General features: G+C 38.0%; 1 pseudogene; it reads right to left on the bottom strand.

The window, feature by feature from the left end:
- Positions 1 to 391: 391 nt before the first annotated feature.
- On the bottom strand, positions 392 to 7,992 carry LOC122027402 (annotated as a pseudogene).
- Between the last annotated feature and the right edge of the window lie 10,652 nt (positions 7,993 to 18,644).

Here is an 18,644-nt window from a genome sequence, read left to right as displayed (position 1 = left end):
TTTGGCAGTAAAACTTTGATTGATGGATGAAGGACGCAAAGATCCCGTAAAGGAGATCGTTCTTCCGATTCATCATTTCGCTTGTGGAACACGCTAACACATTGAAAAGATTTAAACATGATTTTTACTCGGAAACTCAATAAATTTAATGTGATGAATAGATCTTGTAAATAGTTTATTAAATAATAATTATATTGAGATTAAAGTTTTATGAGAATAACATCTGCACAAAACAAATATAGTGTTCGTAAACAAAATGCAATAATAATAGTTTCGTCTAATCATTCGAAATTTGTTTTTACTTAAGTTTCAATTATGAAGTACTTGAATTACTTATGTCTCACTTTTTTTCGCATATGTTATTAAAGAAATAGAATTAGAGAAAAGAATATATAGATCAGAAACTAAAACTGAAATCATACAAATACAATCACAAAAGAAAATAAATGTATAAATGGCAACTTCGATACAATAAGAACGTGAATAAGTGATCATCGAAAGCAAACAACTAATAGATTTGCTTTCCTCTCGCTCTCCATTCTGGCATGCTCTAATTTGGGATTGCATGCTGGAGGACCAGATCGTAATAGTCCTGGGAGAAGAATTAGAGGAATTGCTCAATCCTAATCTTCTACATGAAACTAGAACACAGCAAAACCAAACACTTTACACTTGCGCTGGATTTTTTTTTTCTTGGAATTCTGGGGAAGCAAAACAAGAATTCCTGCATTGGTAATTTATGATGCTCAAGGTATTGAGGGAGCAACAGCAGAGCATCTAGCTTCCACTGCAACTCTTTTGGTGATATTTGGGCAGGGATCCCCACCGAAGTTGGCGTTGGAGATGTCGACCACGCATTTCTCCTGCCCAATGCAGCTCTGTTCAAATGGAACATCAGTCAGGTATAATAGGTGATATGCAGAAAGATAGTTGTATCCTCTCAAGAAACATATATACAGGAAGGACTAAACAATAACCATATGTATTCAACCATATGATAGACTAGTAGTTGAATGAATTAAACTTTAAAATATAACAAGTAATGCAAGGAGTAAAGCAGACCAAAGAAAACTCTGCTCAATAGTTAATATGTTCAAAAGAGATGCAAATGTTAAAAAAAACTTGATGCAAACATAATTCAACTCATACATCAGTAAATAACTATAAGTCTAGATAGATGTAGTTTTCCCATTCTTCTGTAGTATACTAGTGTTTATTAGGTCAATGTACACATGTTATTTAACAAAGGATTGTGGTGGTGTTTTAGGAAAAGAGGATGCAATAAACATCTCAAGTATGTGTTCTCTAAGGTCACAAGATATTCTTATAAAAGTTAGTTTATAGAAATTTGTCTATCAAAGCCACATCCAGTTAAATCTCAAAGTGTGAAGCAGAGATCGTTGTTGAAGCAAAGAGATCTCTTGAAGTTGAAGTTGCACGTCAAAGAAGAAAGACATGTCCAACATTATGCACATTGTGATGTAGCTAATTACTGTCAATTATATAAGGGGCTGCAACAATATGAACTCAAATATACGTGTATAGAAGAATAAGCATGCATATCAAAGAAGAGAGAGATAAATGAGAAGCATAGGAACCTTTGCAAGGATGGCATAGGAATTTGGTGAATGACATGGTCCCTGTTGAAAATTTTGACATGTTCCGAGGGGTGTCCCAAAGCTGGCAAATATGATTTCTGATATAGATTGTCCTGGGGCACATTGCAGATGGACCTTTGGTTCATGGTGCTCTTCAGGTTGACCATAGCTCTCAATTTTCCAATTCTTCAGTGTGGGATGCAATTCAGAAACATCAGCACAAACGGTAGAAACAGATCTCTTCACTAATGAGATTTTTATTGTATCGCCTCCAAGTTCTTCGAACACTACAAGTAGATTTCTTGTAGCCTGTAACCAGGAACGTGGCACATGGTACCTGAAAATCAACAAAGCTCATCCTTTTGGGAATCAAATAATAGTTACTACCATTTTGAAATGATCACTAGAACCTAGTTTAGTTCTATAATTCTATAAAAACTAAAAGAAATTGTGAATGTATCCTTTGTTTGACAAAGGTCTACCATTGGTTTTTCATTTATTAGACACTTCTACTAAAAGACCAGACAGATTTTGCTATGTGACAATAAAGTAGGGACTTCGAGTAAAATCATTTATTGGCAGAGGCACAAACACAAGTCAATCGCATCAAAACAAAACGAAAGAATTATGAATCTTGTTGACTCTTTGCCTTTATTGCTCAAGTAAACTCAAAGAAAGGGTTTAACAGTATGAGTTCCTTGTATTTTGATCTGTCGAACAACAATGAACTACAGTTGCATTATCACTTGAAGAATTTCAATATTGAATTAAAGCTAGATTATTACTTGAAGAATTTCAATATATTTATTGTTGAAACCAAATAGTACAACTCTTGCCAAAGTTACCATCGTTGAGTTGGTTGGCCGCAACCACTCTGACATTTTGGTGCTCGATATGATCCTGCATAACTGCATGAATTGCAATATCCATTTGGTGCTAAAGCAGTCCAGTATCTTCCAATACTTTGCCCGTTTATCCAGACTTGCCCCTTCCCCATACTACCCATATCCAAAGCCAATGGTTCATTCCCATCAGGGGCATCAAAATATGCCTGAAAAAATGTTACTAGATCAAACAGGTGCAAAAAAACATTGCAATTGCAAGCTTGTGAGCCAGAGTCAGATTTTGATCATACCCTATACCATGACAAGGGCAGCTGGTTTTGAACTACTAATGAACCTGGCATCCATTCAACCGAAGCATCACCCTGCAAAGAGTTTAGGTTCATAGCTTCTCCTTTTAGTCCAACCTACAAATGCAAGAAAAGAAAAGTTTACTTTTGCTGCACTGACACTAGAATGTGAATGTAATCATTTGAAAATTGTGGAGTAAATAAACCTGGTATGACCATTCATTCCATGTCAAATCTCTACTTCCTTCATTAAGCCCGTGTAACACCACTGGACCAAGGACTCCTGTGCTCCACAACTCATAATGGATGCCCGAATTCTTCAAAATACAACAGCAGAAGATTTCTAAAAGCTCAGCATTGGTAGTGCATTTTTAGGTAGTGAAACTCTGAAGTTGAGGAAAGTAATGATAAAAAATAACTCACTGGTAATCCAACAGCTACACTTAGCAATGCAACTTTGTTATTTCCACCACGAAGATTGACACTGCCAGAAAATTTGATCCTCCTATCTTCCCTGGCCCCATAAGCAGAACCTGCCATGAAAATGTTATTTAATTCTTAACTTCACCAATTGATTAATACTTCTAAAAACACACAAAATGTTAATATACCTGAGAGTTGTCCATTAATAAAAATATGTAACGCATGACCAGCTGATTGGACGGTAAGTACAGGAAGCTCACCACTTCTTAAAAATCCTTCAGTTGGATTGATATTAACACTGAAAAAATAATAATAATAATATATAGATTCATCTGTTTAGCATGGTAAAATTTATTCTTGAAATGGATTCTAATATCAATAGGAAATATACCATACATGTGATTGCACACTGAAAAAGATTCAAAAATTACATAATGCATGCCCAAATGTGTAATTAGGATAGGGATGACAGTTGGTAAAGATCATACCTAGTAATGTACCATAAATAATCAAGATGTATCTCTGGTAATATTTATCTGCTCTAACAACCCAGTTGCGGTGATCAATGAAGTTTCTTCCAAAGAAGCAACTTCCTCATCGTACCGCTCCCACATGAATGATTGTGACTTAGTTGGATACATTTCCATTTGAGATGTTTGAACACCAACCTATGGAAAGAAAGAAAAAAATGATTTGCAGAAACAGTGCCATAAAATTCACTGATTTACAACCACACTTTAATAGAAATAAAGGCTTCGATTCATAAATGTGAGTAAAGTCATTGGATTAAAACTACTGTCTACTTCTATGCGTAAAATTATAAAGACCTAGCTCACCAAAACCTTCCAACATCATCTGGTAAAAGAGTCTAGGAACTTATAGCTAATCCACTTACCATAGCAGTGTTGAACACCACATTTCTGCAGTCAGGCAAAATGCTGATTGACCAAGGTGGTACGTTATAGTGCTTGTTATTGAACATTACCCTGGCAAAAGACTTTGGATTGTAGTTTGCAAGGAAAGCTACACAAACTCCGGGTTGGGAGCTAAACACATGAGCCTACGGCACAATGAAAATAACATATCCAAATTCAGTAGCACCCTCAAATAAATAAGAGGTTGGCCTTGTGCTAAAGAGAAATTCAACATACCTGCTGAAGACTTCCCAAAAAAGTAACAGTTGGGTCAACTGAAACAAGAGCTTGTTCACACATTTTAATGACTCTGTGGAGCTCCTTAAGATGTCCATATTTAGGTTCTCTGATCAGTCCTGAGAATTTGTCATGCAAAATAAACAAAAATACTTCAGGTTTTCAACAAGAAATCTGACATTCATATTTTGGGTTAACCACAATGATGCAAGTTTAGTTCTTTTTTCATTTGTGACTTGTGACGTGCCAACTTATCATGGTCTCGTCCCATGAATTTAAAGTGAACTTATAGATCAAAAAGAAAACGTTAACTAGTTGCTTAGGAATAAAATTAGTCTGTGCAGCTTTCAAGCTTGAGCAAATTCTTGAATGCCATCTTGCAGCATCATAAATGATAGTTCATGTATCATAGAGTGAACTCAACTAAGATTCTAATACCTGGAATCCATGTACAACCAGGTCATTTGGCCAAGTTTGAAATTTTATTCTGTTATCAGTTTATAGATTTAGTTAACTGACATTATTCAAAAGTCAGATCTCATTTGTCATGAATGGCTATCTATCAAATATGTACAATTATCAGATAAATAAGAATATGCCATTTCAGTTAACAGCGATAAGGTCTTAGTCGATATTTACCAATAAGGAGTTCTAGTTCAATTTTTTATAGCCTCAGAAAACCATAACTTATCAAAACCCAAAAAGAAAAGCTTTAGTCTGTTTTGTCCACTGGGCCATAATCAGAGATGATGAATTGTTTTCTTGATCTTCAAGCTAAATAATACAAATAAAGTGAAGTGTGTCAAAATCATTATGTAAATATTATCCAAGTATATCTCTCATTGAACGTAGAAGACGCAGCAGACTGGAAGTGGAAGACCAAAGTTGCAAATAGAATGAGAAATACCATATTCATCAATTGGAGCATCATAATCATAGCTGGTTGTGACAAAGGGCCCTCCAGCTGTGCGCCCAAAGTTAGTTCCTCCATGATACTTTATTTAGAAGCAAAAAATGTGTCAAATGAAGTATTCTTGAAGATACCCAGACATGCCAAAACAAAAAGGCAATTTTAAATGTGCGATAGTCTAACCATGTAATAGTTGATGAATGAGCCACCCTTTTGTATAAAGCGTGCCACAGAGAATGCCAGATCTTCAACTGGTCGATGATGGATAGCTCCCCCAAACTCTGTAAACCTGTGGTGATCATACGGAGAGAAGATAACTTTTACAATTAGCTCCTGCAATTGTGTCTTTGTGGATAGGGTTTAGCAGCAATATATGTGATAATATTAATCCGAAAACTTAACACATATATTCTGCAAAAACCAAACACTATTAGAACTTTTTATTAGATTTGTGTAAAATATTGGGATAACACGACAGCTACAATTTTCTAAAGTAACATACCATCCACTCCAAGCTTCAGTCCACATTAGAGGCTTATAAGGCCTATTTGGAGTAAAAGTATCACAGTAGAAGCCATTACATGTATTTATCTGTAGCAATGTGTAAAAAGATATTCAGAAATTATAGATAATAGAATCAGGACAAGAAAAAGGAGAAGAAATTTCTATCACGTCTATGAGGATGAAAGTGTCAAAACAATAAAAGGTAATCATCTAAGTTAAATCAACTACAATGCTCCACATTCATTGTTTTTGAGAAATGTGTGATTAAAAATTCTAAATAAAAGGTAAGACAAAACAATCAGGAAGTAGGAGTTGAGAGATGTATCATCAATTATTTTATGAAGAAATTGATTATCCATTGCAACTTTTTCGCTTAAGATTTTGAATCTAGAACATTACAAACATGTCTGAAGTTCAAACTTACCAATAAAATCAGGAGCTAATGTATCAAGTCAGAGAATTGTTCCTAGAATTGATTACTTGGTTTGTAAAACTGAATCATATTTCTGGTTCCTATTTTAAAGAATATAGTCAAAATAATGAAGTCAATGAAGCTCTGTCTAAGTTAAGGGAACCAAATCGTGACTGCATGGGAGACTTATGACAAAGCAAAACAGCAACCTGAATTTGTTCCCGAAATTTAATCAAGAAGATGGCAAATAAAACAGATGATAGACGAAATATATTTGCCAGAAATAAATCCACAACACGGGCTGACAACAAATCAGTACATTCAGAAAGTGAATAAAACACAAGAAATACATGGCAAAAAAACAAATTTATATTTGCTTGATTAAAAACTACCCACCATTGGATCTGGGGCATCATCCTCCTTGCACATGACCCATGGTACACCTGTATTTAACCCAAGAGCCATTTCAGCAGCCCAATTCACATATGACTGGCCAGCAGACCCAAATGCTCTACTTTCAGGCCCATACTCATTCTCAATCTGCACCCAATGAACTTATGATCAGAAAATGGCAACAAAAAGATCATTCTAATCTCCTCCTAGAAGATAGAGGAGCAGAAACATGTAAGAAACAGAACATGCAAGGCACTAGAGAAAATCTAGCAGCCTTTCGTTAACTGCAAGGTACATGCCTGTGAAAGTATGATTGGACCACCCTGGGAGGCAAAAAGTGATTCACTCTTCATCATCTCAACAATTTTTTGTGTAAAACCTTGCATAGCCATCTGCAAATATTGTCATACTTCAAAAGCAAATAAAATAGCAACCCTTTATTTTGAATTGTGGAAGCATTCAGAGTCACCATAGAAAGACATTCAAAATTCACTGGAGGTTATAGTGAAGAAAGGACCTTGAAGGGCTCATTATCTGTTCTGAAGCTGATTCCTGGAACATACTTTAACCAGACTGGAAATCCTCTAAACAAATGGAGAAACAACAATAAGGAAGAAGTGAACATATCATGAATAGGTTACAAGCGAAATCAAAGAAACAACTCTTCCAGAGTCGTAGTGATACCCAAAATTCCACTCTGCACAGACATAAGGCCCGATTCGAAGGTGCACATACAGCCCCGCTCTCTGGACTGTCTTGACAAACCTCAGCAAATCATACCTGCCCTCAAAATTGTACTGCGAAAGAATACAAATCAATCAGTCCAGGAGACATCAGCAAACGCTAATAGCAGAAAAACAAAACGAAAACTATAGAACTGGAAAAGAAAGGTCATGGATTACAGCGCCCGGTGAAGGCTCGTGTCCATTCCAGAAGACATAGGTCTGTATAACATCCAAGCCTCCATCCTTCGCTTTCTGAACGAGTTCTTCCCACATCTGAGCCACCAAAACAACAATGTCCACCCAAATTCACCCCAAAATTTCTCCTTTTAGTCATAAAACAAAAGCTAAAGATAGGTAGAGGCCGAGAGGAGAACTTGCCTCAGGCGTACTCCTAGGGTAGTGAATGGAACCAGAGATGAGGATCCTCCTCTGCCCATTGATGATGATGGCCTTCCTGTCATAGGTTACACCACATTGTGCTACTCGAAGGAGAAAGGCCAGCAGCAAAAAGACTCCTATGGAATGCGGTGAGTTCTGGACTACCATGCTTAGTGGTAACCTTCCCCCCTTGTCTCAGATCTCACTCTCACCCTCCCCCCTCCTATTCCCTCTCTTTGCCCCTTCAAGGGGAGGGAGATGCTACCAGTGGAGGGAAAGTTGAGAGAACCACTGAACGGGGAAGGAGGATAGGGAATGAGTCACAAGACAGCAAGACCCTCAGAAGAAAAAGGAGGTGTTGAATTTTTGTGGGCTGGTCGTCCGAAATCTGCCAAATAATCCGTCTGTCACATACACAGCCCAGAGTGATAGCATAGTAGACCGCCATTATTATACTCGAGGGAAAAGAACAAACAGGTGCCCGGCATCACCTTAATTACCTTGCCTTAGTGTACACATTACTACAGACAAAACTGCTGCAGCTCATCATGCCATTGCCATTTGCCAACCTTATTTTTAGTTTTCTTCTTCTCCCACAAAAGTTCCAAAGTTACGTATGGCTTGTAGTATAAGGGTTTGTTAATTTTATTTGGCAGAATGTGGAATCTGATCCAGTGTTCTAGTGGGCCATTACAATCTGTGACCAACGATAATGATCGAGTACGATGATGAGCATTGAGCAGAAACAAAGAACAGCTCGAGTAGAAAATTGAAGGAATCTGCATTGGCGGCAATGATTCAAGAAACGGCGTGGGTACTTTAGCTGAGTTCTGAGAACAAACAACCTGCGAATTCTCACAAGACTTGCTTTGCGGATTGCTCTTCTTTCATCTGTTCCTAGGAAAGCTCTGGGGGAGTCAAGTTCACTGTTCCACTTTATTTGCTCACCCCGTGACCATCGAGTGCAGACAAAAGAGGGAACACAGAGATTTGGAATCCTAAGTTTTGGGAACTGACGGGGCGCTTCATAATGGCGGGATGCTTCTCCTGTCCCTCCGGCTTTGGCCTTTGAGCTTTCCGAGAACACGACCGACTAAGAGCTCATGTGAACAATAATAAGTGCTTGATTTATTTATCAAAATGTTTTACTTTAGATTACATAAAAATACTGGAATTCTTTCTTTCAAAATCTACCAAAGAATCTCTAGTATAATCTTTCGATTAAATTCACTAAAGTGCCATTCAATCAGCTTGGCTCATTTGTCATTTAATCAATCCAATTGATACAAAAATATCCATTGATTGATCTATTACGCTCCTTCTTGTGCTGGTTTTGCTGGAGGACGTGAACGGCTTGCTATCCTTGCTCTTGAGTATGCTTGATTCTGTTTGGAATTTGAGTTAGATGAAGATCGAATGAGTTATTACTAGCATTGACGGAGAGACGATTAGGACATCCTTATCGTATGCACCTACAAGAATGGACCCCCACGTGGTGCTGACGAACGATGATGATTGAGCCGGCGGTACTTGAGTTCTGCGCACACTCAGACAAGTACACGGAATGTTAGAAGATAGAAACCAGGGAAAAAGTCCCCGGAGCAGGCCCTTCAACGCTCAAATCAGGTACTTTTTTTCCCAGAAGAACAGTGTAGGAAGGAGAAAGAAAAGTACAAGACAAGTGCGAATGTGCTAGAGAGCGTACCTAAGCAAGAGAGAGTACCTCCCTTTTTATATAATAGTGCGTACCTCTGGAGTCTGATTGATGTCAGGGAATGTCAGGTGTCAGAACCTGTCCGATGATGGAAGACGCGTGACACCCTTTTGTGGGCTACAAGAAGGTTCTATTTGCAGATGATCGCATACCGTTAGAATATTTCCTGACATACAGCAGTTATTCTCTGACAGAAGGTTACAATTCCTTGACCTTGTTGTCGCGTAGCACCCTCTGTCCCGATTGGGTATGAATAGGAGAAGCTCAAGATGGTCGTAGTGTTGGAGCAATCTAGGTGCCCTAGGTTTTGATGTTTAGGCAAAGGTTTAAGTTAGGTTTATTGTTTTATTTGATATGCATTGTGAGTGTGCAAGATACAGGTACAACAAGGAAAGTCTAAGTGTGATCTTGACAAAAGAGGAAAGTCCAAGGATGAGTCTTGGCGGTGTAAGTCCAAGCATGTAGTCTTGGCAACGTAAGTTCAAGTGTGACTTGGCAATGGATGAAGTCCCGGAGGTGAGGAGCCTCTTAGCAAAGGAAGACCCGACAATATGAACAAGGCCGAAGGAAGCTCCAGAAGGCAAGATGTGAAGGATGGGGAGACATTCAAGGGACGTGAGGCTGATGGAGGAGGCTAGAAGGCTAGGTCTAGGTTGATCAGGCGAAGACGAGTATTGAGTGATTGCACTCAGGGCAAAATTCTATGTGTTTAGTATTTACTATAGCAGTACTATAGCGACACTACAACAATACTGTTGCGACACTGTAGCAGTCAACTGGTACACTGTAACAATCGACTGGTACACTGTAGCAATCGACTGGTACACTGTAGCAGTCGACTGGTAGTCGACCGTTGGATAACGGTCGACTTCACTTAAAAGCCCAGTAGACTGGTGCATACACCAGTCGACTGGTGCATACACCAGTCGACTGGTAGCGGGAAAACAGCTTAGTATTTTCCTCTCGAGCTCTATTTAATAAAACTCGGGGTGCTTGGGCATGATTGACGAAATAGAGGTGGTTAACCCCTATTAGTAGTCTTCCAAAAGCCTCTAAACTCTTCTTGTGATCTAAGAGTGTTTGGATCAAGGTTGTGGTGAGGTTTCTTCACCGAGAAGGAGGTTTGAGCTAGCCGGAGGTTTTCGGGGAGTCATCCACCGATGGATCGGGATCGTCCACCTTACAGACAGCCGTGGAGTAGGAGCCCTAATATCCGAACCACGTAAATGCCTCTGTTTTACAATTTGTTTTGATTTATTGTCTTTCCTTATTGCTTATAGGGTTTAGCTTTCTTCTTGTTAGTTTGTATTTTGTTTTCCGCTGCGTACTAACAAGTATAGGAAGTGACGATTTGGGTGAGACGCTATTCACCTCCTCTAGCCAACGTCAAGGTCCCAACAGATAGTTGACATACTGGGAGGACCAGGCTTGGATATAGTCGAGTTGTGGAAATCCGACCAGTCGGAGCAGGTCAGGCATCACCTTGACTGCCCACCCTGTCTCAGACCTGGGTGTCTCAGATCTGGAGTCTTGGTCTGTGAGAACCTGACCGGGAATCATGCCGCTGATGTCGCCAGATGGTCCTACTTCTTCTTTCCCTAACTACTGGCTATCACGTCGCCTTGACCTTTGACTGTCACATTCCCTTGACTTCTGATTGCTATGCCCCCTTGACTTCTGACTGCCCAACTTTATCGGACCCCACCATTATACACCGTATCACAAGCCTCCCCCAAATCTAGTCAAAGGAGGCTCAGGTCCGACTGACTAGACTCAGACCCCACTTTCATTTATTTCGCCATTAAGTCTTCTAAATGTTGCTCCCTTTCCCAAATCCTCGATCGCGTAACCTGTTTAATTACTCAATCAACCTAGGGAGAAGGGTCATTTTAACTTCATAAGTTGCTTTTCCCTTCCCCTCCTATTTAAAAGGAGGCCGGTTTATCACCCTCCATAGAATCATACTTTCTTTCTAACAACACCCCTTACCTATGGATGTGAATTCTAAGTCGGATGAACTACAACATCTCTGTCAACAATTGGAATAGACGACTCAATTGCTTACCCAAAGGGGTACAACCTTAGCCGAGATAACGCAGGATAGAGATCTCCAATCTTCTCTCCGCTGATATATTGAGGAACTTTGGTTAGCCGCTAAATCTCGGGTCCGGGCTGAAGTAGCGTTGAAACAAAAAGTTTATACAGACCTGGAAAGCCAAGCCCAATTCCTGATCTATTTGAAAGAGAAACACGCCTCTTCCATAACCCTTCTTCAAGAAGAAAACCGGCTCAAAGACGAAATCATTGCTCAACAATGTCGCATTATTCAATCTACCAAGGCGGAGCTGATTCAAGCGCGATCTTACCTGGAGCAGGCAGGTTAAGTGGAACACCTTTGCTCAAGATGTCGACGGCTACTGATGCTGGAAAGGAACTCTGAAAGGTCCTTAATGTGGAAATGAGATTTCGAGGGATGCCCCATTGATTTTATCAAATAAATGAAAATCTGGTTGGGCTTCAGTCTTTGTTTCTTTTTTCCTTTCTTCCCTGACACTTCTTTAGTTTATGCAGACCCCGAGGGAGGTTAGTGAAGGCTTTGCTTGCTGATAACCTGCCCGGGAATAAGGGTGTAGAAAGCTGACCCATGAGTTACTAAGTGAGGGAGTGTACTTGTTTATAGCTCGTGTTAAGACACGAGAGCAAGAGTCTGAAATCATGTCTGAGAGGTCATTGGTCGTGAGAGCAAGCTCACTTATAACTTGCGCTAGGCGAGAGTCTGGAAGCGTGACAGCATACTTACTTAAAACTCGCATTGAGGCAAGAGTTTGAAATCCTGACCTAGAGGTCGTTGGTCGTGAGAGCAAGATCACTTATAACTTGTATTAGGGCGAGAGTCTGGAGGCGTGAGAGCATGCTTACTTATAACTCGCGCTGAGGCGAGAGTCTAGAATCTTGACCTAGAGATCATTGGTCATAAGAGCAAGCTCACTTATAACTCGCGCTAGGGCGAGAGTCTAGAGGCGTAAGAGCATGCTCACTTATTACTCATGCTGGGGCGAAAGTTTGGAGGCGTGAGAGCATGCTCACTTATAACTTGCGCTAGAGCGAGAGTCTGGAATCCCGATCGAGAGGTCATTGATCGTGAGAGCAAGCTCACTTATAACTTGCGCTAGGGAGAGAGTTTGGAATCCCGACCGAGAGGTCGTTGGGCGTGAGAGCATGCTCACTTATAACTCATGCTGGGACGAGAGTTTGGAGGCGTGAGAGCATGCTCACTTATACCTTGCACTGGGGCGAGAGTCTGGAGGCGTGAGAGCATGCTCACTTATAACTCGGCTGAGGTGAGAGTCTAGAATCCCAACCAAGAGGTCGTTGGTCGTGAGAGCAAGCTCACTTATAACTCGCGCTGAGGCGAGAGTCTGGAATCCCGACCGAGAAGTCATTGGGCGTGAGAGCATGCTCACTTATAACTCACGCTCGCGAGAGTCTGGAGGCGTGAGAGCATGCTCACTTATAACTCACGCTGGGGCGAGAGTCTAGAATCCCGACTGAGAGGTCGTTGGTCATGAGAGCAAGCTCACTTATTGATAGGATCGAGTAGCGCGATAGAGGGGGGGGGGTGAATATCGCGTCCTTTTAAAACTATTCGTTTATTTGAAATCAAAGTCGTGCACAGCGGAAAGTAAATAGAGACAGTTTATTTACTTCGTTCGGAGCCTAGCTCGACTCCTACTCGAAGGCCCGCGGTCCTTGACCGCACCGATGGACAAAACACTAAAACTCTTCTCTCCGAAGTCCTCGGAGAGAAGCAGATCGTACAGGTACAATAGAATAAGATAGTAACAAGCCTACTATCTTATTTGTAATTAAGTGAAAAACAAAATATATATACCGACAAATGAATTGTAGATTTAGCGTAGGTCGGTGCTTTCGAATGACACAGCTTGTTGTACTGATGAAGATGAGTCACTTGTAGAGAAGTAACTTGTGATCAGAAAAGTTGTTTCTGGCTTCTGACCTCGAGCCTTAATTTATAGGTGCACTGAGGTTCGGTCGACCGATCCCTCTGTTCGATCGACCGAACAAGCTCCAATCACCCACAGCTGGAGTCTGACGCTGGCTCGTAAATTCTGCATTAACTGGCCTTCAATGGTTTGGTCGACCGAACCCTTTTATCGGTCGACCGAACAAGGTTTTTCCTTGTTCACTAAAATATGCCGAGATCACCCTTTAATGCTGATTAAATGCTGATTGGATCGGTCGACCGATCCCCAGGTTCGATCGACCGATCAGCTTCTATTTCCTTTGCTGCTGATCGGTGCTGATGATCTGTCCTATGCTGAGTCACTATGGTTCGGTCGACCGATCAAGCTTTTGACCGGACTGAACTCTGCTTTGCCTTATCTGAACTGATCTCTGGTCTGAGTCAAGCTGGTTCGGTCGACCGATCAAGCAGAATCTGCAAAACAGAGTTTAAACAATATTCCTGCAAAACAAGTGTTAGCACAGTAATATAATGCATGAGTAATATAGACAGTAGAGCTGTCTTGATCTCAACTTGGAAACTTTCCCGGTTTCTTCAGTTGGATCAGCGACCTAAGGTTGTTCCCTCTGGGAACCCGACCTCATTGTCGCTCCTCCAGTTTGCTTACCTCAACCTACCTGCCAAAATTTGATCCTCCAGATCCAGTTTGAACTTTTCACTCAGCCTTGATCGGCTCCCCAGGACTTTTCTCTTGATCTTCAGTCCTCCAGACTTCTTGATCATACCGCCAAGCATTGGGTCCCCTTGACCTGCTTGGACTTGCACCTAGGTTCCACGATCTGCTAAGACTTTTCTGCCTAGCCTCCAGCTAGGACTTTCCCGGTTGAGTAAACATCCTGCACACTCAGTCAACTTGTTAGATCATAACAAGACTTAACTTGAACCTTTGACAACATCAAAACTCAGGTTTGATTCTGGTGCAGTTTGCACCAACAATCTCCCTCTTTTTGATGTTTGACAACCAAGATTCAAAGTTAAATTTAAAAATATGCAACAGGTAAATAAACAAGCATAAAAATATGCAACAAGTAAATAAGCAAGCAATTTAACTTTTAACTCACCTTTTGAATTAACTAACTCTCCCCTTGAATTCACTATCTCTCCCGCTTTGACACACATCAAAAATAGGGGCAGAACCAAAAACCAAGTAAATTTAGAATAGACTAATCAAAGAATAGACTTATATTTTGAAATATATGTTGAAAAGTATTTTTAAGTAAAAATATAACAACCCTTTAAAAGAATATATTTTGAATTTTGAAAAATATTCTAACTCAAGAAATTTTTGAAAAATTCTAAAATTATATGTTGAAAAGAATTAATAAAAACATTTGAAATTTTATTTATTTATTTATTTTTTAAAAAAAGAATAACAGTTTAACCACATTTTAAAAAGTTATATTTTGAATTTTGAAAAAAAAAAACTAAAGCAAGAAATAATTTGAAAAATTCTAAAATTATATGTTAAAAAGAATAAAATTTTAAGTAAATTAAAGCATATGAAGTTTTATTTCTTTTGAAAATGAATAAAATAAATTTTTAGGAGAATGAATTTTTAAAAAATAATATTTTGAAAAAATTTGATCAAAATAGTATAAGCCTAAGAATCTTGTTTTGAAGCTCCCCCTAAAATTGACAAATTCCTAAAGTCCAAGCATGAATATAGAAAAACTAAGGAAAATTTGTCCTTATGATGAAATGTCCAACCCTTGTCCAAGGCCAGCTATCACAAGATAGTAGCAATTTGACTCAGGTTGGTCAATTTGAGCATTGTATAACTAGCAAGGTTTTACTTACTAGTCAACTCAAATTGATCAATGTTTGTTATTTAAAGCCCAGATTTATAGCGATGCACTGACATAAGTATCTGAAATCTAGGGCTAGGACCTAAGCATCTCACCCATTCTAAGTTATCAAACAAGGGATCCTATTGTGCTTGTGAGATGCTGGCTCCTAGAACTTAGGATCATGCAATTATACGGTAAGACCTACGCTATTCCATAAAATAAAAAATAGTTTCAAAGTATTTTGAAAACAAAAATTTGAAATGGGAATTTTTATAAAAATAATTTTGAAAAATAAACTACGTAGTAATTTTCAAAACAAAGAACCTATTCTACAAAACATAACCCTAATTGTCTTCTTAGATTACTAAATTCTGCTTCAGGTAAGAGTTTAGTAAAAATGTCTGCTAAGTTAGATTTGGATTCAATATAATTGAGTTCAATATTCCCTTTGGACACATGATCTCTAATGAAGTGATGCTTAACCTCTATATGTTTAGTTCTAGAGTGATGTACTGGATTTTTAATATAGTTAAATTAGTTTTTAATAATTTTAAAATAGTTTTTTTAATAATTTTAAAATAGTTTTTAATATTTTTGATAAGTTTAAAATAGTTTTTAATAAGTTTAAAATAGTTTTTAATAAGTTTAAAATAGTTTTTAATAAGTTTAAAATAATTTTTAATAAGTTAAAATTTTTATTTTAATATAATTTTTAATAAGTTTAAAATAGTTTTTTATAATAATTTTTAATAATTTTAAAATAGTTTTTAATATTTTTAAAATAATTTTTAATAGTTTTTAATAAGTTTAAAATAATTTTTAATAGTTTTTAATAAGTTTAAAATAATTTTTTAATAATTTAAAAATGGTTTTTAATATTTTTAACAATAATTTTTAATAAGTTTTTAATAAGTTTAAAATTTTTTTAAAATGGTTTTTAATATTTTTAAAAATAATTTTTAATAATTTTTAAAATAGTTTTTTTTATAAAATAATTTTTAATAAGTTTAAAATAGTTTTTTTTATAAAATAATTTTTAATAAGTTTAAAATAGTTTTTAATATTTTTAAAATAATTTTTAATAGTTTTTAATAAGTTTAAAATAATTTTTTAATAATTTTAAAATGGTTTTTAATATTTTTTAAAAATAATTTTTAATAAGTTTAAAATAATTTTTTAATAATTTTAAAATGATTTTTAATATTTTTAAAATAATTTTAGTTTGAATTAGAATTAAATTTTGTTTGAAAGAGGTTATTGAACCCCTATTAGATTCAAACTTAAATTTGGGTTAATCAAGCAGGCGTCGTAAGGATAAGTTTCAGTTCAGTGGCGAGGCATATGACCTACTTGAATATCATTAGACCACTTGCTGAACACTTTCCAAACTGTTCCTGTCCAAAAAACTTAATACTAAATTTTGATCTAACTAGCCCATGTTTGACTGGGGTAGCTTCGGTCAGATCCACTAAGTCTAGTGCACCAGGTAGAATTCCATATTCAACCTAGACATGCCTTTGACAGAGTTTCCTTGACGTACTATCATACCAATCCATTCTGGTGCTATGTTATAGGGTTTGGTAAACCTTTTTCATCTAACCGTTCTAATAATCCTAATCCTAAGTATTGAGTTTGGTTTAATTAAGTTGGTCGGATTATTTTTCTAGTTGCTCCCCCTGAGTCATAGCTTAGATAAGGTCTATCTAAGTAATGGATTTGACTCTTAGGGACCAAGTAGTGGTTAGATTTGATTGGTTTGGTTAAGTGTTTTGTTTGAATACATGCTTGGACTTGACTTCTAACATTTTGACTGATTAGAGACATGTATGATTTGTTTGTTTTGTTCGGTTTATAGCCAAGCCCCGATTTATTGTACACGGCTCGTTGCGATCCAAGTACCATATTTAGACACTTGGATCCCATTTCGAACCTTTCAAAAGTTTTCTTGAGTCGCTCGACTTGACCTTTCAAATCAGAATTTTCTTCCTCGAGTTTTTCAACTTGAGTCGAAGTTCCGACTTGAACTTGGTTAGTCGAGTCACTCAAGCTAACTTGTTGCTTAAGGTGGTCTATTTCCTTAAGTAACAAGTTATTTTGTTTTTCTGATTTTGCTAATTTTTTAAACAAGCATTTAACTACTTTAAGTAAATTTGACTTTGAATAAATCGTTACCATATTCGGATCTTCCAATCCGGTGCTTCTCTCGGAATTGTACTCGTCCTCGGACTCGGAGTCGGAATCTTCATTTCTTTCCATAAATGCAAGATAGTTTGAGTGCTTTGTTTGTTCCGTGTCGGATTCGTCGGAAGAGGTTTCGTCCCAAGTCGCTTGAAGTGCCTTCTTCCGTCTTGTCGATTTGGGTCGTTCTTCTTTCCGATTTGGACATTCATTTTTGAAATGCCCCTTTTTATTGCATCCATAACAAACATTTCTGATTTGTTTTGGATCTGGTTCGGTGGAGTCTTTTTGGTATTTCTTCTGAACTTTTTCTTAGTCAACAATCTTCGGACCATGTTGACTAGTTCTTCTTCGTTTGTTGAGTCTGAGTCTGACTCGTTTTCAGACTCGATCTTCGTTTTTGATTTTGTCTCTTTGCTTGAACCTGCATACAAAGCAACTCCTTTCTCGACATGGCTCATGTTAGATTGCTCGTGTAATTCCAACTCACAAAACAATTCATCTAATTTAAGAATTGAAAGATCTTTAGAAACTTTGTACACATCTACAATTGATGCCCACAAAGCATTCCTCGGAAAAGCATTTAGAGCGTACCTTATCGTATCGCGATTTTCGAGTTCGTGTCCGATCAGGTGAAGACCGTTGAGGATGTCCTTTAGTCGGGCGTGTAGTTGCGAGGCCGTCTCTCCAGGAAACATTTTTATATTAAGTAAATTATTTAAAAGAAGATCTCGTTTGTTTACCTTCGAGTCGTTGGTTCCTTCGCGTAATTTGACTAGTGAGTCCCACAAGTCTTTGGCGTTGTCGTAGGGACCAACTCGGTTCAACTCCTCTATCGTAAGTCCGCACTGAATGGTGTTGATCGCCTTGTAGTTCAGTTGTGCCTTCTTGATCATTTGGGGAGTCCATTCTTCTGGTTCTATTGTTGTTCCATCCTTCGTTGGGGGAGTATATCCTTTGAAAATTGTGAACCAGAGCTCGATGTCGGACTTCAAGTAACACTCCATTCTATTCTTTCAGTAACTAAAATTCTCTCCCTTGAATAGTGGAGGTCGAACCGTGCTATAGCCTTCTTGATATGAGTTCGACATCCTTGCAAAACAGAGATAAAAAAGAAAAAGTATTTCCAAGACTTTTGTCTTGGGATTAGTAGTGCTTGAAAAATAAAAAAATAATGAAAAGAAAAGATTTTAAAAGTTGCTTTGAAAATCGATTAAGAAATTTCAGAGCTAACCCGCTCTGATACCAATTGATAGGATCGAGTAGTACGATAGAGGGGGGGGGGGTGAATATC

The sequence above is a fragment of the Zingiber officinale genome, chromosome 10A (assembly GCF_018446385.1).
Source record: "Zingiber officinale cultivar Zhangliang chromosome 10A, Zo_v1.1, whole genome shotgun sequence".
NCBI lineage: Eukaryota > Viridiplantae > Streptophyta > Magnoliopsida > Zingiberales > Zingiberaceae > Zingiber > Zingiber officinale.
This window is presented reverse-complemented; position numbering and strand designations above follow the sequence as displayed.